Source organism: Ciconia boyciana, chromosome 5 (genome assembly GCF_034638445.1).
Source record: "Ciconia boyciana chromosome 5, ASM3463844v1, whole genome shotgun sequence".
Taxonomy (NCBI): domain Eukaryota; kingdom Metazoa; phylum Chordata; class Aves; order Ciconiiformes; family Ciconiidae; genus Ciconia; species Ciconia boyciana.
Window position 1 is genome coordinate 54,149,514 of NC_132938.1, and position 24,582 is coordinate 54,174,095.

At 40.1% G+C, this 24,582-nt stretch overlaps 1 protein-coding gene across 9 annotated transcripts in view; it reads left to right on the forward strand.

Annotated features, from left to right (window-relative positions):
* The window catches only part of BMPR1B (bone morphogenetic protein receptor type 1B), a 296,363-nt gene that overhangs the window by 43,482 nt on the left and 228,299 nt on the right, over positions 1-24,582 (forward strand). For 6 of the 9 annotated variants that reach the window (XM_072862758.1, XM_072862757.1, XM_072862759.1 and 3 more), the window contains one exon: positions 52-217. The exons of the other annotated variants lie outside the window; for them this stretch is intronic. The gene's annotated coding sequence lies outside the window, so the exon portion shown is untranslated. The remainder of the gene's footprint in view (positions 1-51; positions 218-24,582) is intronic. 9 annotated transcript variants of the gene reach the window in all.

The following is a 24,582-nucleotide window of genomic DNA, read 5'->3' on the forward strand; positions in this document are numbered from 1 at the left end:
TCATTAATCTCAGGGATTTGCTGCATTTTTTTTTTCTTTTTCCCCCTACAGCCTTTCAGCCCACACACAGCTTTTGGCTATGGGCGCAGCGTTTTCCAGCAGATGGCCTGTCGCACAGGAAGGCGAGGATGATGTCGGAGACTTTCTGAGCGCGCTGATGTAGTCGACCCTTTCGCACGTATTCTTAAACTCTGTGAGCCAGTTTCAAAGGAACCGAGTACGTGACTGTAAACTTAGGATGTCTTTGCCCCTCCTTTTATTTTCTTTATTGTCCTCGGATATGGATAAAAGTATGGCTCTGACAGAATGTGTGGCTGGACAAGGAGGATAATTAGTGTGGGTTTTGCCACCTCCTCCCTTCCCTTTTTTTTTAAAGCAGGAAAACAGGTTAGCTATAGAAAGAGAAGAGCTGCTAAATGTTTGTTCAACTGCAAAACAAGGATCAGTTTATGCTCTTGAGAACCCTTTACATTTTGTTAATCTATGCAGGCCAAGATTTAGATGTGTAACGAGATAAACAGCTGTTTTTGCAGTTAAAACTGGTACTACCATCCTTTAAAAGACTGTTCCTTCTCTAGTTATCTGACTTCTGTAATGTCAGGAAAATACACCACAGCTGACAGGATAAAGTCAAAGGTTTTTATTGCTATGAACGTGTATAATTTGGAGGATGCACGCATAGTTTTGTTTTGCTAAGAGCAGTTGTGTGCTACAATATTGGCTGTTGCATGCACTTTTAAAATAGAGGCATCCACATTTAAGTACAATAATTTTTGTGATGTTTCTTCCATAAAACTCTTAAAGGGAAAATAGATTTTCAAATGAGATGTTTTTTTGAAATGTTTGTATATCTGGGTTAAATATTTTACTGTAGTTTGTTACATTAGCACTCCAAGAGTGAAGTTAGATTATCTAAATTGAAAGAAATAATAAAAAACAAATATAAGTCTTACAAAATACCTTTTTAAAATTATTTTATTTGAGTATAATTAGAATATCTTGTAAAAGGTGTTGCAAATGATAACTCTTTAATTCACTAGTGAAAAATAAAATAAATGAACAGTCTATTTAATGAATCAAATAATGAATTGATGGAGGCTGTTCTGCTATTTCTGTAACAAATAGAAATGTTATTTCCATTTAAGTGACTTTACCTCCCCTTCTTCCTGCACTATTTCAGTTCTCTTCCAGCTGCTGTAGCCTCTTCTGTCCCTCCCAGGTTCCCCCTCTTTCCACAGTATTCCTCCCTGAACAAAAGCAGCCAACTGCTGTGCTTGTTGCCAAATAAACTGGTGTCAAAATTTTCAGCAGCTTGTGTAGTATTGTCGTGGTTTAACCCCAGCTGGCAACTAAGCCCCATCCAGCCGCTCGCTTGCTCCCCCCCGGTGGGATGGGGGAGAGAATGGGAAGAGTAAAAGTGAGAAAAGTCGTGGGTTGAGATAAAGACAGTTTAATAGGTAAAGCAAAAGTTGCGCTTGCAAGCAAAGCAAGACAAGGAATTAATTCACTCCTTCCCATGGGCAGGCAGGTGTTCAGCCGTCTCCAGGAAAGCAGGGCTCTATCACATGTAACAGGTACTTGGGAACACAAAAACACGTAACCCTGAACGTCCCCCCTTCCTTCTTCTTCCCCAGCTTTATATGCTGAGCATGACGCCATATGGTGTGGAATATCCCTTTGGTCAGCTGGGGTCAGCTGTCCCAGCCGTGTCCCCTCCCAGCTTCTTGTGCCCCCCCAGCCTCCTCGCTGGTGGGGTGGGGTGAGAAGCAGAAAAGGCCTTGGCTCTGTGTAAGCACTGCTCAGCAGTAACGAAAACATCCCTGTGTTATCAACACTGTTTTCAGCACAAATCCAAAACATAGCCCTGTACTGGCTACTAGTAAGAAAATCAACTCTATCCCAGCCAAAACCAGCACAAGTATGAAAACTTTTGTTGAATATTAGCTTAGTGGCAGTAATCATGGCATTTAATGATAGTACTCTCCAATCAGAAGATAAATGCTTGTTTATAGCAGCTGTTTTACATGTTCATTAATCAAGAAAGGTTCTTGACACAGTGATAAACATAACTTTTAATTCTTGCTTAAGTGTACCATATACAAATAATACAATCCTGTTCATCAGTGAACCAATGACAGATACACTCTAAGGTGCATAAAAGAAACTAGGAGTGTATGTCAAACAACAGAATATTCTTCTTCCACATACTCATGTTAAAATGATCTTGTACACTCATGTTTTTGCAGTTTTGTGGCTGGCTTAGTTCTATGCACTTGAGTCTGTGTGCATTGGTGCTCGCTGATACAGATTTCAGAAGTTCAAAGAAACGTTTTGGCATTAGTGCTGCATCTATCCACCTCTACAGGGTGATGGGTCCACTCTGCTTTATTCTCCAGAGACCTGGATGTGTCAGCATCTAGATCAAGGAGCTGACCAGAGTACATGGCAGCTCATGCACACGGGGTCTTTCCCCAAGACTCGTGCCCACGATGGTCTCATTGGCAGTATGGTGTGAGGATGTGACCAGATTGCATGCATAACCTCGGTGGTGGAACTTCCATTTGTATCAGTTGTCGTTGCTGGTCCAGACTTAATAGGTTATCGTTGTGGGGAATGTCTCCAAATTCCTGCTTGACAGTTTCATGCAGTGCATGCTCGAAAACAGTCTTTGCACAGTAGGAGTTAGCTGGAATCTATTTTATCTCTTTTGGCAAGGTAGAACTGGCATTCACTTGTGCCCATTGTTTGAGGCCAAAAAAATTATATGCAAAATAATACATTCTGCTTCTTTATGAGAAGTGTGGAGAAGCCTCATTTATTTGTAGCAGTCTTCAGGTAGTTTGAAGTGGAGGCAATCCCCTGTGGCACAGAGAACTGTCATGTGGGCTTTACCTCAGTCATTTTCCTTTTCTAATCAAAATTGAGGCACGCACGCTTCCTTTTGATCTGCTTTTGAAAGTAATGCTTGGACTGGGTCCTCCATTGCACTTCTGAGCTCTTTTTACTGAGTTTTTTCCGATAAATGCAGATTCTGTGACTACTACATTTTGCTGATGGGCTGGCATTTGCAAAGTCTGTGAACTGTGCCCATGTAAACCTTCTTCATTCTTTGAGCCATAGCATTCCTTCAGTAATGTTACTATAGTATATATAAACCATCCTGGAGATAGTTTCCATGAGTGTTATTCTCCGCTTTATCTTTAAAGTTGCAGTGTTTGTTTTTCATAGGGGTCCATCTGATATTATAATTGTCCAGGAAATAGGGCCTCACACTAGTGAGAATACAAATCATGTTGAGCTCTTTGCTTTGAGAGTTTCTCAATAAATTCCTGTCTGCCTTGAGTATTGAGATTTTTTCAAACCCCTACTTTTTCTTCATGCCTGAAAAGATTTAGAATTTCTTTCAAACATCTGGTCATAATATTTCTTTGAGGAGTGTTTGCTCTCAAATTAGTGCTTCTTGATACCATTGTGTGCTTTCTGTAGGTGGTCATCAACATCTGCTGGGGCCAGCTGACCAACTGACTGACTAACAAGATTAATATGTTTATTACTTATTGAAGATGTCCATCTTTTTCCTCAGATTTTTCAAATAAAGCTTGGTATTGCTTGGTCTTTTTGAAGCCTAGATAACTGCAGATTTGCATCAGTCAGCTTAACTTCAAGTTGGTTTTTTTTTTGGGTTACTTGGTTTTTGTGGGCAGAGGTATCAGTGCTCAGGAGATCCCCCAAGGGATCCCATTTCAAGTGACTAGCTGACATTTGTTACAATCACTGTTTGTCCTCTCTCTATATTTATGATCCTCCCCAGAAAGGTGTGAGGGATCCAGTCTGAACTGAGAATTCATAGTCATGGAGTGCGAGTGGCAAGTTAGTAAATGCATCATTTGGATGAAGTAGACTAGCAACTCCCATGTGCGGTTCAGTTGGTCTTACAGGTAACTCTAGGGAATCGTGCCGCACGTGGAATTCAAGTGTAGTGTCTCTGTCCTTCCCCACTTGTACTAACCCCAACATAAGGCTTACCCTATCAGTTGATGTAGGAAATCTAAAATGGGATTAGATTTCCATAACCACCTTAAGGTAACTGATGTACACTTCCACTAGGTCCTTCGCTCATGGAAATAAAACAAGAGGCTGCACTAAACTGTACCTGGTAGATGTCATCAGGAGACTGCTAATATGTGAAGTGTCTCTTTGAAATACATTGCATAAGACTTCACAAAAAACTTCAATCAAATTGCCATAATTGTATACATAAAAGCAATAGTAGTGAACAAACAAAACTGATACTTCTCAGTCAATTTCATGTCTGTGAGCAGCTTGAGAAAGGTTTATCTAGGTAATTCAATTGAACCTATCTGGCAGAAATTATTCCTCTTCCTGTGTTATGATGGACTGCTCCCTAAAACCTCATTAGCAGGCTGCTAAACACAGAGCAGAAGACGTGATTGTGGAACTCATGATGCAGTCTTGCATTCAGGATGGAAGAACTTTGGTTTTCTCTCCTCTATGCTGAATTTCATGGTAGTTCTGTCTGGGGTATTCTCTTCTTGTTAGATTTAGTTTGTGGGCTGTATGGTTCAACACTTACTGGAGGGAAGAACAGAAGAGGTGGTAAATGACAAAGGTGAGGATTATAAGCCTTATAGATAGATATATTTTTTTTTTTTTTTAGGAAAGCAGGCTATGATATGGAGTGTGTGTACGTAGTTTGCTTAAAAACTATCTAGAGAGAACTTTACCAAACAGCTTTTAACCTTACCTACCAGATATGTTTGTGTAAACATGGGAATGTCTCTTTGTCTCATTGGAATTTCATTTTGACTTTTGGAGTCCTTATAGCTAAGCTTGTGGGGTGCTGCCATCTTACTGTCACTGAGAGAAGGTAGACTTGAGGGTGCCGGGCACTGGGAGAGACTGACAAATTGAGACTTTTCACATCGAAAATTTAACAGACCTAGCAGTTACTTGATCTTCGGCTAAACATGTTTATTCAGATTTAAGGTCTAGTCCTTAAACCTGACCCTGCAGCAATCAGTTAGAAGGTTGCCCTTGTGCTCAGCAGCAGGAGGAAGGGGTACTTGATGTGATGGAGTTGCAGATGTTGTGCTCATGAGTTACAAGGAAAGAATGGCAGCAGATTATATGAAAGGTCTGAAATGAAAGCAACAGATGATTTTGTTCAGTTCAAAATGACCCTGCCAAAAGAGGCAAATGACATCACAAACTGGAAGGTCATTGTTTCTTAACAGACTTATAAAATATGTTTTTATCCAAAAAATACACTGAGAGACTTGAATGATGATGAATAAACTACTTTAAACTCATGGGAAACAAGCATCCTTAGCTATTCAGAAATCTTCAAAACTGCTGATGGGAAGGAGGGCTAACTTCATCTTAATGGATATAATGAAATTCCTCACTCTGCTACTGTCAGGTATGTGCATATGGTATATTTTCCAGTGTCCTATTCCATTTGACCAAAAAGTCTGAAAATACAGAAATTACACAAGCTCACTTGGTTATTTTTACAGACCTTGAGAGGGTGCAGTGTCATTTGCCTTGTTTATTTTCCCTTAATCAGCTTTTCCCAGTTACAGTTCTTCTATCATCAGCTGTGGAAATGAATCACAATAGAAGCAGCAATGTAAAAAGTTAAATTTTTTTTTTGTTAGGATGTGCAAATTGCTGTAGTTATGGGTAAAATACTCTGTAGTTTCCCATTTTAAAACACACCAAAACTTAGAGTCTGAATAATTCTAGAGACCCTTCCTGTTTATGACCCAGAAATTCTTGGAGTGCATCCTCTTGCCTTCTAACACTTTCCTGCAGGTGGAAAGGAGCCTTTATTTTATTATTCCATAGATGCCCACTTTTGTTTTCAGAAAACTAGCTCCCTCCTCCTGCTTTTTCCTGCTATGTCCTAAATCCACTTCTGAGAGAGAGGTGGAGACATCTGAACTCCCCCACTCTGAAGAAGCATCACCTAGTGCTGGGGTATGGGAAGCTCTCCCTCCTCTGTCTTTGTCTGCACTCACTTGAGAATACAAGGAGCAATTGCAGGGAACAAGCTTGTGTTTTTAAAGAACATCAGTCACCTGCAGACCCTTTTTCTGGTCCCTATAGCATTTACTGGTTTTGCATGCTCAAATTATTTTTGTGAGGTGCTTTTGATTGCCTGAAGACATTGCTTTGACACCTTGATGTCATCTTTTATTCAATCTGGTACATAGTCAACTATTAATCTCCCCTTATAAATCCAGTTCTTCAGCCCTTAAGCAGCTTTTTGTTCTTACTCTCTGAATTTTCCAAGCTTTCTGTGCTTCTGTAGTGCCGGATGCTAGGCTGGTGCTGCTCAGTGGTTGTTTGACTTTCTGACTGTGTTCCAGTATTTAATGGTGTAGGCTATGTACAGATAGAGCTCACCTAGGAGGACACTTATCTCCTCTCTACAGAATTCAGTTTGGCTGTATTGAAGTCTACTGACTTTTCTTTCCTTATCTGCAAAACCTTAGCAGTTTGTGGATTACAGTTAGTAAGAGCACAATTTCCACTCATCAGTTTTAAAATAATTTTCATTTTCACTGATTACACTGCAGTTTTGTAGTTTGTTAGCTGTGAAAATAACATTTACTTTGGACCTTAATCCTATTAACTTTCATGCATGACTTTAAGTACAACGTTGACTGAATTCTTCTCTTTTCTCCCTTAGGAGATGGTTCAGGATGAGTGTTTAAAAACAGTCTGAAGAGCAAGGAAATGTTAGATATGTAAACCAGAGCAATTCCATTAGCAATTTTTTCATTTTGATACGTTGCTTTTCCACTGCATTCATCAAACGTTTACCTTGAACGCAGTAACCTATTCAAACCCTTTTTTATTGCGGTGTGTTTATATACCCATCCCCTCTGTATTTCCATGTTGCAGTTGCGACTGGTCACTTTAAGTGAATGCTGCTGCATGCATGCCAGAGCTTATCTGCTGTCTCATGTCGCTCTGCAATTTTTCCACAGGCAAGGTGTTTTTACAAGGAGCAGATTCAGGTGGTCCCTTTCTGTGTGTAGTTTAACGCCTGCTAGATACATGACACTGAGCTTGATGCAGATTACATGGTTTTACTCCATTTCACAGAGCAGAAGTTGCATTTAATTTAGCATCAGGTGCTGCATCCATGTCACTGACTACTTCTGGAAAGCAGGCAGTATTTTGGCAAAAGAACCTCCTGTGGCTCAGGATGGGTGCGGACAGGGATGCTCGCCCAGCCTGCGTGGGGGTATGAGTGCGCGGGCTGCCTGTGCTACGGCCAAACGGGCAGTATGCTTTGTGCGCGTATGAATTCCCTGTGAGGGTCTGCAGACAAGAGATAAAAGATACAACCTTTAGTTATAGCTGTATGTCAAGCACATCCCATATATGCAAAGCGGTTTTGTTGTTGTGTCATTTCAGATATGTTGTCTTGCAGGTTTATCTTCTCTTTGGTAACACCCTTTTTATCCAGTTCTCTTGCCTCTGATCTTCTAAAACTTCAAAAAATGATGGATCATCTAATGGACTAGCTGTTACTAGAGGTTTACTGTGGATGTGAAAGTGTGTTTCATACAACTTGAGCATATCCAGAGCAAATCCTATTTCAAATGCTGGCTTTGCTCTCTTTCAGTGGACTCCAGCTGTTCTGCTGGACACTGTTTTTTATCATTGTGCTGGACTACAGGGTACAAGTGTTGGACTACAGATGCTATTACCTAGTATAAATTTTCAAAGTTTCGCTGTTGGCTTTTTACATTGCTCAACCTATTCTCTCTTATGCTTTCTATATAATATACATGGAAATCACTAGCTAGAGAATCATACTTAGCAGCTGGTTAGGCTCTATATTTCTTTCAAGATCTTGTGCAAAACTTCAAAGTTTACATGGACTTATAGGAAAAATAACACTAGAGTATCAAAGGGAGAAATGAGCAGCGTACTTGATAAATGTTGGTGCTGGTTTGAGTGCTTCCATGTTGCCCTGAACACAGTTCACTTATTTCTTTAGAACATGCACTGATATTTATATTACCTTTCTCTATGATCCTTTCTAAAGGATTTTTGTCTATTAAAAAAAAAAAGCAGTGGAAAAGTTTAAAATTAGGTTTTAAATGTGCATGAGGTGGAGGTATATCTTGGGGGTTTTTTTTGCTATTTTTCCGAGTTCTTTTATGAACTGCCTTTAATCTACTGAAGGAAACTAAGATGTTTATATTATGTCATTGGGCTCTTATTAGTTGCTTGCTTGTTTTTTTTAATAGGACCATAATTTCATTTGGCAAGCCAAAACCTTGTCTTACCACTCCTTTACCTCCATCTCTGTTTGTGAAGCCCAAGGAAGTCTTTGTCTGAACGTTATGTTTCAAAGCAAAACGAGAAACCCCTAGACAAGATAATTCAACTCCCACTCGCTAGGTTGGTAGGAAAGGCTTAGCACTGTGTGTGTAATGTTCCTGGGGAGTTCTTGGCTTGCTCGGCGTTGCAACCCCCCCAACGCTAGAGCAGCCTGGTGAAAGCAGCCACAAGCTCGGGGGCATGGGTGAGTCACAGCTCCACTCCAGAGTGGCTTGAGAACACTGATGAAGAATATCTGGATAAAATCAAAATGAAATCTTGTTTAAGGGCTACAGAAGAGAGAGATGTTAAAAATCATTATTATAATTTATGAGCTATTAGTTACTGTGCTTCACCCATGAATTTGGGAATTAGTTCTCCTCTGAAGTTTAAAGAAATAAAGTGAGTTTGTAATTCACTTGAAGGTGGTTTACTAAGTATAACAGTAAAGTTAGGAGCTTAGACTCTCACACCTTAACTGCCAGTGAAGTCCTTGTTTATTATCTTTCTTACTTACTAGGTTTTTTATTGGCCTGTTCTGACAGGGAAAACTGTGTCTGGGTCTGTCCATTTGATTTTCTCCTTTCTGTGCCACTGCATTTGTAACTGGGGTTCATCTCACTTAACTTTAATTCTCTAGCATTTCTATGTAGTCAGTGGTGGGAAATGGACCCTCCTGAAGACAGTTCAGTTTGTCCTATCCTAACATTAAGGTGTTTTAATGCAGAGCGATGAACACTTGTAAATCCAGGGTCCTTTTCCTTGAGGTATCAAAATAATGCTAGGGCTTGCAGGTGGATACATGAGAGATAAATTACACATTTTTAAATGAAATACTTATTTGATCTCTGCAAGAGTCCCACTCCTTTTTATTTAATTTTTTATTATTTAGGAATGGTTTGAGATGCAGAGGTTGAACTATGCCTTCTACTAGGGTTTAGGGCCCCCAACATCAAAATAAGCTTTTGAGATTAATTCCTTCCTCTCTTGAGGAATCCTAATTAGAAGCTGACTGCTCCATCAGAAGCTACCTAGAGGAGCTCCTCATGCTCTGGGCTTCTGTTTGTCTTTCCTGGCAGCAGACCAGTGAGACTTCCTGGGTCACTTTCCAGTTCTCTGCCTTTTCATTGACTATACAATTCCTTTTGTAGAAGTAGCAAGTTTCTTCTTCTAAAGGCTGAATGTCTGCTTTCTGTTTCTCCTGTGAGGAGGGTGTTTTCTGATGCCGAGCTGTGGACCCATGAGGACCTTTGTTTTCATCTCCAACCTGAACATTATCACAACTGGTTCACGCACAATGCTTGACATTGCCCTTAGCATATATGCTGCTTTTTCCTCTCTGCTGTTTGTGTCTTCCTGCTCCTCCCTTGATATGCTGGTAGACAGCAATCAAATGCCCTCTTAGCCTTTGTTTTGCTATGTTAGCTGGGGCAGGCAAAGCTAGTGTCACTCTTCACATGTGTTTTTACTTATTTGCTTCTTGGCAGATGTAGCTGCAGCAAGGCACTAAGTGGGAAGGTTTGTAGTGATGTTTTGTTGTAAGCAAACCCCGGTGGGCAGTGCAGCCCCATGCAGCCACTCGCTCGCTGCCCCCCAGCAGAGTGGGGGAGAGAACAGAAGGGAAAAAGTGAGAAAACACGGGTTGAGGTATATCTGTTTAACAGGTAAAGCAAAAGCTGTGTTGTAGGCAAGCAAAGCAAAACAAGGAATTGACTCACTAGTTCCCATCGGCAGGCAGATGTTCAGCCATCTCCAGGAAAGCAGGGCTCCATCTCACCTAATGGATACTTGGGAAGACCAACACCATAACTGCAAATGTACCCCCCTTCCTTCCTTCTTTCCTCAGCTTTTATTGCTGAGCATGGTATATATGGTATGGAATATCCCTTTGGTCAGTTGGGGTCAGCTGTCCCAGCCGTGTCCCCTCCCAGCTTCTTGTGCACCCCCAGTGTAGTCGCTGGTGGGGTGAGAAGCAGAAAAGGCCTTGACTCTGTGTAAGCACTGCTCAGCAATAGCTGAAACATCTCTGTGTTATCAACAGTTTTCATCACAAATCCAAAACACAGCACCATATGAGCTACTATGAAGAAATTAACTCTATCCCAGCCAAAACCAGTGTGAGTTTCCTCATCAGTAGGGTAGGGAATGCGAGTCGGGTAGCTGGTGGGCTAATGTGGACAAAGGGCAAGGAAATGCAAAATGAAGATCTATTTTCAGTGGCCAGTGTCCTCAGTCCAGAGCCAAATCAGAAGATTTCTGGTGTGATGTGCTTTCTTTTTTGCCTTTCCTCCCCCCCACCAAGGTTAATTGGTCTGTCTGTATGTGTGTCCACATTATTGAAATTCCAGTGGTAGCAGCATGGGACTAGTATTACGTGGTGCAGGAGTGACCCCTGACCATGGGGGGTGGCTGTAGCGAGGCTTCCCAGCAGAACATGTCCTGGTTTTACAGTACCTGCTTTTTTTTCTCCCTGGTCAGTCTGATTCAGTATTCTCCTTCTCCCATCATAATCAGGAGCATGTCTTGGGGTCAGGAACACCCTTCCCTTTGCTGAGATAAGGGGAGCTCCTAGGCTAGATGCTACTGAGAACAAATCAATGGTGGCAACTCTAAATAATGTAAAAACTTTCTCTTGTAAATTTATTATAAGTTGCTTGCAGCTAGACAATCCGTTTGTTTTCTCGGAAGTTTCAGACTTCTAGATACCTGACTTGTCACACCATACATTTGCTTCACACCATACATTGCAACTCTCAACCATAGGGTCTAGCTTGCAAAGTGTACAGGCCCAGGTTCTCTGCTGTACCCAACTTCTGAGCATAACTAAAGTGACTGTAGGTAAAAGATAGACTAATTATAATAGAACTACATGATATCATGGTGTCAAATCATATTTGATAAACTCTGAATCCTTCCTGGTACTCCTACCAAAAAAAAGTATTAAGATGTTATGGACTACTGTGATAATGTTGAAGATTTTGGGCAATGATGGTGGGGGATTCTCCTGTGCTCTGCTTTGCCAACCTTTCCCTCCCGTGTTGCTGAAGCAGAGGGGGTGTCCAGGTAGGCTTATTCCAGTTGGAGAATAGATGGGAGAGATGCATGAGCAGAGAGAGGCATGGATTGGTGAAGAAAGGCTGATGGGCTTAGCATTGTGGGTTTAGTAGCAGCATGGTACTCTCAACTAGTAATTCTGGTATTCCGCACATTTAGTCAGGAAGACCAAGATGCCTGTTACAGAAGTGGGAGCTGGAGAGGGGCACAAAAGATGGCTTTAGTGGGAGATTGAGATGTTTTTTTTTTTCTGTTCCCACAATTTAAATGTTTGCTTTTTCCGCCCTCATAGCTCCTTAGATTGTTTTTCATCATCCTTTTATCACCTCTTCCTTTCTACTGCATCATTTTGAAGATTAAATATTTAAGATTCTGATATTTCCATTGTGAAGCATCTTCCACCACACTTTCCTGTAGTAAAGCGTAGCACAAATGAATGCCAGTAGTGGTGTCTGAATACGGCCTTGGTTCACCATACCTGCTGTTACCCGAGTAAATGCATTATTCATAACTTACATGATACTTTCCTGAAAGCGGTATACTTGAAAGCAATGTATGTAATATATTGTATCATTATTCCAGAGCTCTGAAAATGTCCTTTTATAATTCTCCTTAGTAGCAAGTTTATGTGATGTGGAAACTATTTTCTAACACATGTGCCTAAGCAGTGAGCCCTTTGTTAGATCCAATTAGAATTTCTCCCTTGATAGAGTGTGAGCCTCTAAAGCGGTGTTATGCTTGGCCGCAGACAAAATTAATCCAGTCAGTTGGGACTCTCAACATCAACTTTCTGCGATCTCAAGGTATAGAACCACTGATACGTGTGTTTACATTCAGCAAATCCAGCATTCAGTGCAAGCAGCAATAGCCAAGCCGCTTGTCTGGTGTAGTGTGTGACATGTCAGCATGTTTCAAAATTATAACGTGCATATGAGCTACTGTACAATAACACTTTCCCCCACACAGTGGTGTAGCTCCTCTCTTGGTGGTGAAGAGGGTTTCTCATTTGTCTTTTTTTGACTTTTTTTCTAGTATGATGAACATGCTATATATGCCATGTTCATGAAGATACTTAATAGCGTTTGAGAAAACCTTATGTATTTTCTGTTTCTCTTCCACTGTAATTGTTAATTAAAACAAAACAAACATTTTGTTGATTGTCAGCTATTTTGTTCATTTTTGTAAGTGTTTATTATGGGGCTTAGTGTTACAAAGGATTGTTTGAGAAACTTAGCTTTAGGTTGTGTGTTAAGCACTCTAATATCATATTATATATGATATTTTTGTATCATTATATTATTATATTATTATTTATATTTATATTATTATATTATTATTATATTTCATATTATATATTATATTTTTTGTATTAAAAAAAAAATAGCGTGGCCAGCAGGACTAGGGAAGTGATCATGCCCCTGTACTCGGCACTGGTGAGGCCGCACCTTGAATACTGTGTTCAGTTTTGGGCCCCTCACTACAAGAGAGACATTGAGGTGCTGGAGCGTGTCCAGAGAAGGGCAACGAAGCTGGTGAAGGGTCTAGAGCACAAGTCTGATGAGGAGCGGCTGAGGGAACTGGGGTTGTTTAGCCTGGAGGAAAGGAGGCTCAGGGGGGACCTCACTGCTCTCTACAACTACCTGAAAGGAGGTTGTAGTGAGGTGGGTGTTGGTCTCTTCTCCCAAGTCATAAGCCATAGGACAAGAGGAAATGGCCTCAAGTGGCATCAGGGGAGGTTTAGATTGGATATTAGGAAAAATGTCTTCACTGAAAGGGTTGTCAAGCATTGGACCAGGCTGCCCGGGGAAGTGGTTGAGTCACCATCCCTGGAAGTGTTTAAAAGACGTGTAGACGTGGTGCTTAGGGATGTGGTTTAGTGGTGGACTTGGCAGTGCTAGGTTAATGGTTGGACTTGATGATCTTAAAGGTCTTTTCCAACCTATCCGATTCTCTGATTCTGTGATCAGATGAAGTAAAATACTTTCAAGTATCACTGATTGTTTTTTCTCCCTGTGTAGTACCTATGCTAAAATCTGGGAATGGAAAGTTAGTTGCTCTTGATGCTTTGCTATAGCAAGAGTGATGAATGTTACTTAAATCTAATAAAAATTTACTGATTTTCCTGGGAGTTTATACAAAAGACAGAATTGTTTTGACAGGTCTTGGTCCACAGAAATCTCTGTGAGCATCAAAACGACTCATCAGCTTCTTTATACATGCAAATGCTTTTGAACGGAGCCTTTGTTTTGCTGGCTAACTGTGCTCTTCAAGCATTGCAGATCCACATCCCTCTGCAGCTGGAAATGGTATCTCACCCTTGGCGTTATCCTAGGCCTGACTCTTCTTGGTGTTCAGTGGGCTTCTGCAGGTACTTGCACTGACTGGAGAGCCCTCTTACCCCCTTGACACTTCAGACAGCTGTTGTGGAGTGAGGTCAGGTCCCATCCCTGGACAAAGTTTGTACTTACCCTGCAGGCCTGCCTGTGCTGTTATGGCATAAAAGAGTTACGAGCGAGGTAGAAATGACCCTCTGAGGAGCAGTTCAGTGGAAAACTCTGGAGAGAGGTGATGGAATTGCTCAGTGCTGGGTCATGCAGCTTGGGAGATATACTGAATAAAAGGAGTATGTGCTATGTCTCGGTGACATTCAGCTGCAGAAGGGTTTTCAAACTGGAGGGGTCAACAGCTACCTGAGGCTTTCACCAGGTGTTATCGATGCATCAGATCGGCTTGGCTGGGATGCAGGGCTCCTGGCACTGGGGTAGGTTGTTCTCCCTTTCCAGTTCAGACTAATAAGGAGTTTGTTTACCACCGGCCATTCCCTGTATCAAAGCCAGGGTTTTCCAAAGATGCCTTTAGAAACAACAAAAAGCAGACTCTCCTTTTTTTTTCCTCCCACCGTAAAGGATGCTTTTGTAGTTACAGGGAGGAGTCAGAAACCTTGTTTTGATTTTTACATTATTTTCTTCTCTTCTGAATATGCATGAGTAGTAGAAACACTTCTTTTTCTGGGATCATAGTCCCATTCTTACTCTGCCTACCCTGCTCCAAATGCCTTTGCTGTTTCCTTAAGAACAGTGACTCCATGGTGGTTAGCTCTTCCTCCTGGGCTGATGGTGATGGGTCATATGTCTTTGGGTTGAAAAGGGCTCGGTCTCAAACCGCTTTTGTTCCAAAATCAGTGTGTGTGTGGGAAAGCTGAACCAATGCTGGGTGCCTGGGAATAACCCATCATAAAGTTGTTCCTATTTGCTTGTAGTAGCTCCCAGAAGGAGCCGAATACTGTACGACATATATAGGGAACGTGACCCATACCTTGAAGAGAAGTCTAAAAGAGCCCCAAGTACAGCATACTAATTGTGATATGAAGTTTGGTGAAATGCATGTGGACAGGCACATATTTCAATTATTTGGATAGCTATGACGGACTTGGATTCTTGACACATTTCTTCATATATGAACAGTTGCAGTTATACCTCAGATCTCAATTTTTTTAAAGTTAAGGATGGTATTATCTTAAAAAAAATTGGACATAATACATTTTAGTGAGCTAGATGTCAAGTACAATTTGTAATTATTAACTTTGAGAATTTGAGGGCTAGCAAATCTTAAGTTAGCTGTGCAGTTATAGAGTGAAGCAACTAAATTGTATTCTGGATGTGTTTTGCATTGATCTGGTGGAATTCAGCTGAGGGACAAGTTTCAGATTGCCCTGAAAAGTCATCAGCAGATGACTAAGAGATTTACTAAGATATTAATAAATGTTCCTGAATGTAACTATATATGCATGTTGGAAGTGTGTAACTGATCAAGCGCGTGCTAATTTATATATCATCGGTTGTGCTGTTTTGTACATCAATTTTAGTATCTTCTTGTTCAAGAAGAATTCATTTTCACAATGTTGCTGAAAATATGCCCCTTTGAATTTCATGAAGAAGCCTTTATGGTAACTTTTTTCTTCAAGATAATATAAGAAGTTTTATTTTACTGTCAGCTAAAACATACATTTTTATATACCTTAAAGTATACAAAATCTTGCACTCCATTATTTGAGTGTATATAAGTTAAAAGAAACACTTTGTTAGACTCAAGTATTAACTTTTATGAAGCCAAATTCTAGTATTATGACAAAGCTAGTGGAAAAGTTACCAAAGCTGACAGCGACATAATTTTTAGCTTTCTATCTGTTCCGAACTAGAAATGTTTATGAATCTTAGGAACGAAGGTAAAGTGGCATGAGCCTTACTGAAGAATAACGTCATAATAATTCTTATTTTAAAAAAAAGCATCCTGTTATAACTTTCTAGCTTATTCCTGTAAAACATCTGTTCATAAATTACACTGTGTTATTAGGAGAATTATTTTGTCAGCTTATTATTTTTCTGTACTGGGTTTACATTTCCCATTTTGAAAAAGGTGACTTGCTGTCTTGATTGTTGTCACGTTCAGCTGTCTTGCTGCAAATTGTTATTCTGTTTTGCTACATGAGCTAAATTTCTCAGAATCTGGTTTTTACTTTGTTCTTAAGCCATGTTGTTCTCTTGATTCTCTTGCTTCATTCATAGCTCTGCCAAGCCCCATCAGTTCCACATACTGTAATGCTTAGCTTGCTTTCAGGCTTGCTGCAAGTATCCAGTTTGTTCACTGCATCACTCATCTCTTTCCTCACTTGTGCATAGCATCACCTTCTGAAGCATAACTATATCTGTAAGCCCAATTACGATGAGCTTTTTGGATCATTGTAACAACTTTGAGAAATCTATCCACATGAAGACTAGTGGCCAGGTTATTACATAGGAAGGGTGACTCTTTGAATGTAAAACACTCAGGGACTGGAAATGTTTTTGCATTTGACTTCCTTTGATTTTTAAATAATGTTTTTTAATGTAGCGCTATTTATTTAAACATGAGCGTAAAAGGCAGAGTGCAAACAGTAGAGCAGTTCTTTAGGCAAGATTGTATGAGCAATAAAGCCTAAACATGAACTTAGTTCTTCCTGACCATGAACAATCTGTGGTTTGGTCCTACTGCTGTTTATTCATTCAGTCAGTAATTGAATGGTTATGACTGACAAGGCATTGGAGTGCCTGACAAAGCAAATCCAGTCTTACTGGTGAGTATTTGTCAGTTTAAGTACCAGTTCTTCCTCCGAGTTGTAGTACTAGCTGGGGTCCTACAGCTTTTTCCAGTTGCTTTGGGAATTAATGTTGAGGTTAAAAATACTCCTTGCACAGGTGCTTGCTACCTTTCCGTGGCACTTGCTTCTAGCTCAGCATTTGTGAATGACTCCAAAATTGGTCAGACTGCAAATGTTTCAAGGGCAGAACCGTTATGCCGATGTTTAACAGTACAGACTTCAGAGGAAGAACAAACAGACTTTTCAAAAGTGAACGTTACTTCAGGACTATTACTTTTGCCATCAGTTTATGTTCATTTCTCTGTCTTACAGAAAGCAGCAGAAATGCTTTCGGAGCCTTCTTAAATAACTGAGGTCTTAATTTGTGGTAAATCCACACAGTAATGTGGCTGACTGAAATACGTAATAAGCATTTTCATGTATGGAGTATAATTTTTGTTATCAGTTGAATTAGAGAGGCAGTAAGTACAAGGGAGTGCTATGTAAATTTTTTGCAGTGTTTGACAGCATTTTCTTAGACAAATAAAAAGCAGATTTTTGCCTATCATTTTTTATGATTGGTCTTGTGTTTTTAACCATGAGTTTTTAACCATTAGCTCATGAGTCTAAGGACTTAAAAGATTTACGGGGTCAGAGCTTTTAACTTTGCAGTGGCAAAGAAGGGGAAATCTGTCTCTAACATGTTTAATTTGTACATTTTAGTTTCTGTTTTGTTGAATTGCTTGATGTTTGATGACATTTTGGGGGAATCGTATTATACGGTGCATGTTTATGTCAGCGTGCTTAGGAGAGAAAAAGGGAAGGGGGCTATAAACCACAGTTCTTTGGGCATCATCTGCATATAATGTTGGACTGAAAGAAGCTTTGGGCAAGCAGAAGCATTAAGCACATCTTTTTGGTAGACCTGTAGTGTTGTCCAAGGGAAGATGATGTTTCACATGAACCTTTCACTGTGTTTGTATCCACAGTGCACTTGACTCATTGTGTTGGACCTTAGTTCTGATAATGGTGAGGTGGTGGAGGTCTCTGCAACAGATCTCTTGAGGAAAAATGACCTGCATCCAAGAGGAGGAATAAGGAGACATGAAATAAGAGCGTTCAAACTGGTCTGCTTGGTACCTATGGAAATAGCCAGGGTACAGGAATGGATGGAATTCCCCTCAAGTAGTATATAAATTTACAGGTCAGTTACCACCACATACTTCCCTTTTTCCTGAGTCTTCATGGAAAAAGCAAACACAGACTGGGAAAGTTAACGAGAAACCATTTGAAGGCCTCATTCTTCCAAAGCAGAAGAGAAGAAAGAACACTTTTTTGCCTTTTCACATTGGTTTCCTTCATGTTTCATGTTCAGGAAAGAGTGCATTCCACCACATCTACTTCAGCCCTGGTTGAAAGTTAGCCTTAAATTTTCCACTTCTGGACATGTATTTTCCCCTCAGTGTACAGTATTTAGCTGCATGCCATAACCTAAGAGCCCAGCCCAACTCTGTTCAGGCAAGTTGTTGTATTGATGTTAGTATTAAGCATCAGGCACCAATTTATCGGTGCCATAGCTGTCCAGTAACACCTCTCTGCTGACCCATCGCCTGTTGTCAGAGATATTGTAGTGCCTAAGATATGATGCTTAAGGAGTTTTCAATTAAAGTCAGTTAAGTGAGTGGAATAGGGATGTTGCATACATCCATGACAGGACAGAACTTGGTGATCTTTGAAGTTTGTAACTCTTCTGTGTCTTTTATTCTGTTTTCACATTTTGGGTTTTCTTGAACACTTCCTTTTGAAAACTAAATCATAGGTTTTATTCCCCCTTCTCATTTGTTTCGACTTTCATATTCTGTATTTCCTTTTGCCTTTATCTTCTTCATCCACTGACCATGTATCCTTCCTAAAGTAGATTATTCTCAATGTTTGTCTGATTTCTCTCCAGATGTTTTAGATGGATATAAAGCTATTAGAAATTTCAGGTATAGAAGCACTTTCTCCCACTTTGAGCATTTATATATAATCTCAGAAGTTTTTGTTTGTTTTTTAACAGTAGACCTTAGAGAGTTTAAAAAAAAAAAAGTCCAATAAAACGGATCAGAGAGACAACATTTATGAGAACTATATATTGAAAGAGGCTTTTGAAATCTGTTGTTTAAATTACTTTTCCTTTTGGGGCAACTGCAAAAGTACTTAATAAGATGGTTTGAACAAGAGCTGGAAGGAAGTAAAAGAATTACAAGCATTTTCTTACTTTCCATTTGTTATGAAGAGCAGTTAGTTGCTCTGCCAAGTCTGCTTTCAGTTCTGTTTAGTCCAAATAGGAGCCCAAGAAATTTTCTATTGAAAGGAAAATTTTCTACGTAAATATAAAATTTTATTTACATCTTGCATATTTATGTAAAGGAATGTTCCACATATCCTAGCTTTATAAAACTTCAGTGTTACTAAGAGTATCCCTAGTCCAGCCCAAGGCTGCACTTAAAGCTATGCCAGTATTTTTGAGGGCTGTAAATGAGGGTGTCGAGGAGAAGAAAACAAGGAGACATTGGATTAGTAGTCTGCTACGGTTTGGAACAGAAAGAAATATTTGAATAACCTCCAAAAATGAACAACAGAGTAAAAACAGGCAGAACTGTCTTGATTAAAACAGGTTATGAGATGTGTCAAACTAGTGAGTATGTTAAAGTCAGTAAGAAGGCTTTTCACTGTCTGCTTATTCAAGGGATACAGTCTTGGTCTCATGGTACAGGCAGGTGTTATGTGGCCTCCTCATAACAGTGAAAACGCACCCTTGCCCTGACTTATGGACCACAGCTGCCCCAGTCCACGGACTAGGCCAAGTAGGGAGTGCCAGGAAAGCATCAGAATGAGACCAAGGATTCATTCTCATGTGTAACCTCAACCCCATGTTCAACATAAGCCAAAACTAAATGCAGAGGGATTGTTCAGCACCTGTGAAGGTCGGCCTTTCTTTTTTAGAAGTGTCCAAATTTCACGTCAGGGATCCAGTTTGAACAATTCAACTTGTTTTTATGTGTGTCTTTTTTAATTAAAGGGTTTCTTGAGGCAAAATAGTCTAGTCATATCTTCCTGTCTGATAGAGAAATCATTCACCTTGCACCACAGGCAGACAAATTTGAGTCGTCTTTTGTACAGTAAGAGGGATAGGAAGGCTTTTATTCTTGTTTGTTTAGTTCAGCTTGGTTATTCAACGGGACCTTAACAGAACTGAATATTGGATTCCAATCAAAAGATTTTAAAATTGTATGTCTGAATTCCTTTGGAATTTTTACTATTTGGGTGTCTGGGATTTAGATTCTGGCTTTCATACTCTGTTCATTTCAGTGGGATTAAACTTCCCTGTAAGGGGGAACGTAAGCTCTTTGCAGATTTGCATGTAATCAGGTAGAAATGGTTTAGGTAAAATACCAAATTCAGCAAATGGGAAACTTGTATCAGCAGTCAGGTTCCTAGTCTGAGCAACCAGTTGTGAAAGTTTGTGTGCAGCAAGCCAAGTTCTTCTGGTGTCTTTTTTTGGTGTCTGTTGTCTTTTGGCACTTGTAGAGAGAAGTGTTTTGCTGGGCTAGTTTTGCTTAATATTTTTGTGTGTGTGTCCTCCTTTGAGAGAGGTTCTCTGCTCCTGTAACATCCTGGAAGTCCTCCTCTGCCACTGGTTTGTATTCAGTTTTCTGGAGTGTAAATGGCCAGATTTTCATGTGCTGTTCCTGAAGTACAGTGGCATTAATGCTTTCCTATCTCTGTTGGACACGTGACTCCTGATACATTTTCAGATCATATTTGCCTTTGAGGTGTCTGCATTATGTTGTCAGGTCACAGTCAATCTGTTATCAATGGGTATTGTCAACAAGGTGTTTTCCTTTTTGAACTTTTCCAGTTGATAAATAGCTTCATTTGCTGGTGGTTCCATGCACGTAGCCTTGCACGTAGCCTATGCTACAGGACTTCATGCTCAGGTATCTCAAAGTTACACATTAAATTCTGTGTGATATTCTGTATGGTCCTTCTATGTGTTGGTTGTATCTCCTAACTTTGTGTTAGAAGCTGTTTTTAATAAGGTACTGCTGGTTTTGGTTTTTTTCCTTGCTAAGTTCATTGGTAAAAAGTACTAAACAAAATGACTTTCCGAACAAATGTTTGTGGAAGTACACTAATAATCTCCACATGGTGCATGCTTTCCCTTTTTAAAACTCCATAAGCTAGTCGGTTCATTCATACTGCTAATACGTACTTCAAGTTTCCTCTCTGTTTCTGAGTTCACTAAAAAATTCCTTATATGTCACGCTATCATAGGCCTTATTGAAGACCAGATAAACGATGTCTACTAGAGATGCTCGCATTAAAAAAAAAAAAAAAATCAAGTTAGTCTGACATTATTAATTTTTTTGGAAATACAGATAGAAGTATATTCCTTTGTTTACTTCCATCTCTTCAACATCCCCCGAGTAATTGTTCTAAAGCCTTGCATTCTGCTGGGATCAGAATAACTGGACTTTCTTTTCCCAGATTGCATTTTTTCTTTCTCAAGTTCAGGGTATTTTCCGATCAGATGGCACAACCCTTAACATTGGAGACCTATTAAAATATTTTCTTTAAGACCTCCTGCTTCATGTGCCAGTGTTTCCAGAGCTCTGGGACGTAAATTATCTAGTCCTAACTTGAGTTTATTAAATTCTATTGAATTTTGCTGTTACATTGGCTGTGTTTGTTTTCACATCCATTAACTAATTTCAAAGAAAAAAAAAATATAGTTTTTTGCTTTATAAGTTCCTATATTAAAAACACATATTTGATAATTCACATTCTCCAGAAATCTTGGAAACAGCCTGGTAAACATTCTTTAAAACTGCTTGTAGAATTCACTGGCCTATTAATATTACCCAAGAAGCCATAAAAAGCACAAGCCAATTGACAGTAAAAGTAATGTACATTTCCCAGAAATTTAAAATCATGGGGTGAAGAGTCATTTGGCAGAAGAACGATCACTTTCCTCCACGGCTTTTGACTAAGTTTTGACTTCTGTTCAATCTGTTGCCTCTTGACATTCCTTTAGTATAGGAGGAAGAAAATGGATGCCTTGAAATCTTGCATGTGTTTTTCCTTTCATGTGTCTGATGTTGCAGCCCATCAGAAATGTTGCTGTCCTTCCCGTTTCCTTTCTCCTCTACACATATTTCATCTCCATGCTTCTATCTGTTTTGCTGTCAGCAACTTTATAGTCTTTCCAGCTTCCAGCACAGTCTTCCAATCCTTGCCTGACTTCCCTCACAGCTACCTTCCCCATGCTGCCTTTTTTGTTCTATTCCTCAACATTTTAGGAAGCAGTTGCTTTGCATATTCAATCATCTGCATTTTAAAGTTTTTTCTGAAAATCTATCCTTTCCACAGGTAATCTGGTGGATGTAACTTTAAAAAAAACAACTTCTACACAGTACTTGCTCATTGTGTTAGACAGTGTTTATTCTTCATCACTCAGGAACTTTGTCTGCCTATACCTGAATATATTTATTCTCATCTTTTCCTTTAGGACCTGTGAAGTGGAGCAATTTTTTTTTTGATGACTTGATGATTTGGAGTCCTTATTGCAGTAGTTCAGTTACTAGTAGTGCTTCATATTACCTGACGGGATTGGGAGTAGCAGAAAATGTGTGAGGTTATTAGCAAAGCAGCTGTCAGGGTATAGATGTGTAGGTATAGAGCATTCCACAATTATGTATGGAGAGAGCCTTGTTTCCCTTCCTGGTGTGAAAGGAGGAAATCGTGCATTAGACCTGTCATTCAGGAGGTCCCTTCCAGTGCTGCTTTCCTGTGAAAAGCTGTGGTCAGCCATCACGTTGTCTGGAAATGTCCTCTTCGGGGTTACTCAAGTTACTGGCAGCATTGATTAGAGCACTTTCTATTTCTAAGTGTTGGGAGCCAGTTTCTGGCTGGCTGTCTTTATAGGTGGACAAGATGTGATTTAACACGTACTTTTCATTGCAAGACCACCCAACTATAACACTCGGAGGGAGAGAGCTGTGGTGCTTGACCATGTTTTTATACACTGTATTGATATGTATTGGCTGTGAGAGTATCTGGTTACACCGTTGAGCACTCCCTAGCTGTTCTCTAATTGCTCCTGTTTTGCTCATGGTTGCTTAATGTGTAGTCTTGACTGCTACACTGAACTCATATTATTTAAGCTGCTGGGAACCTGTGCTCGGCATTAAATGTGCAGCTGGTACAGCTGTGGCTACTTCATTCTGCCACTGTGGAAGCTGCAAGTCTCGCCAAGGAACAAGCTTGCCAGAGCGTTGACCTGTAAAGTGAGTTGCTTTAATATAAAGGCCATGGAAAACACTCCAGCACGTAGCTGCTCTAGTACAACTCATCATGGTGTGAATGCACTGCAGAAACCCTCTAATTCCCTCCTGTGCTGGGGGAGCTCTGTTTCTAATAAGGTTTGGTGAAAAGGTTTAGCAAGTGTGGAATGGAGTTACAACAGTCTAAATTGACTGCAGGGGTGTCTTTTGTGTTAACAGCAGTTTTCTGATCTTCTTGCTCCCCAAAGCAAGCATGCATTGGTTTAGAGAGCTCTAGTTGCTGATGGGGAAAAACTCTCACTATATGAGTTGTATTTAAGGCCAAGAGCTGGATCTTTACGTCCTGTAAATGGACAGTTTGTCATCTGACCTGGTGTTGCTGCAGCAAACCAGAGAGAAGTTACTGGGACAGGGGCGAAACTCTGCTGGAGCCACTCATGCAGTCTGTCTGTCAATGTCGCCAATAACGTATTTACTGTATATATGCTTTACATATATGTATACTTACAGTATACATAGCATACTGTGTGTATGTGCATGATACTGTATGTCTATGCTAAATGTATGGTTTAATAAGAAAGTGTGGGGAAAAAAATACACGAGGAGGAAAAATGGCTCAGGATAAGTCACTCCAGGGCAGGGTTGTTGCAGGACAACTCTTTAACTGCAAGAAATCTGGCTTGAGCCCTTGCAGAACCAACCGTGGAGGTTTTGTCCACAGGACAAAAGCTCAGCAGCTGCCAAAACCAAGGGAGTTCTGACTGGCTACTTTTTTCTTTCTAGCAGGGAAGGTGGCTGTTGGGGAACTATCTGAAGAAACTAGACTTACACAGTGAGGAAAATCTGTGTAGGATGGCAGGGTCTTTTGAGTAGTCATCCCATGCAGGTATATTTCTCCTGATTTTGTGAGCTGATAATACCAACCTGCAAACTTGCCTTTTAGAGCTGGGTGGGAATCATGGCCCAAACTCTCAGATCCCAAGCCTGCAGAGGATGGCCAGCATTGGTTTGCCATAACAGGTTTCAGATTTATTTGCCTTAGCAAAGTGCTTGCTGCTTGCTCAGTGGGACTTCAGTTACTAAGCAATTTTTAAAAAAACTAGTAGCTTTCTTCTACTAAAGCAAAAGGTTTAAATTCTTGGTTACAGTATTGGAGGCTTAATCACAGAAGGGAAGCATTAAGGCAATAAAATCTGTCCACAGAGTATACTTGACATCAGCCTTTTGCTAGAGGTGTCTTTGGGTTCTGAAGAAGCGTGTTTATGAAGAAGCTAGAGTAAACTCCAAACCGAAGATCTATTCTGCCAGAACACTTCTGTGGAGTCCTGTGTTTCACAAGATCTTCCTGAGTTTTCAAGTTTCTATGTTTGAGTGGTGTATTGGCCTTCAGTGCTTAAAGCATGTCTCAAGACCCTTCTTATTTCCCTGCTATGAAAGTGTGGTGTTGCCTGACTGCTTGGTGTCTGTGAGATTGCTTTGCTCTACTTCAGAGTATATGTCTGTGATGAGTACCAGTCTTGAATGTAACAATCTTTCCATTCTGTTGGTCTTTTTCTCAGGAAAACAAATTGATTGCAGTCATAAAAGTTCACTGTTCCATTGTGCAGACAAAAAGCATAGAAGCTTGAATTTATTTTTTTTAATCCCAAAAATCATGGCTTGTAACACGAACCTTTTCATAGCTACCTCATGGCTTATGTATTATATATATTGAAAAAA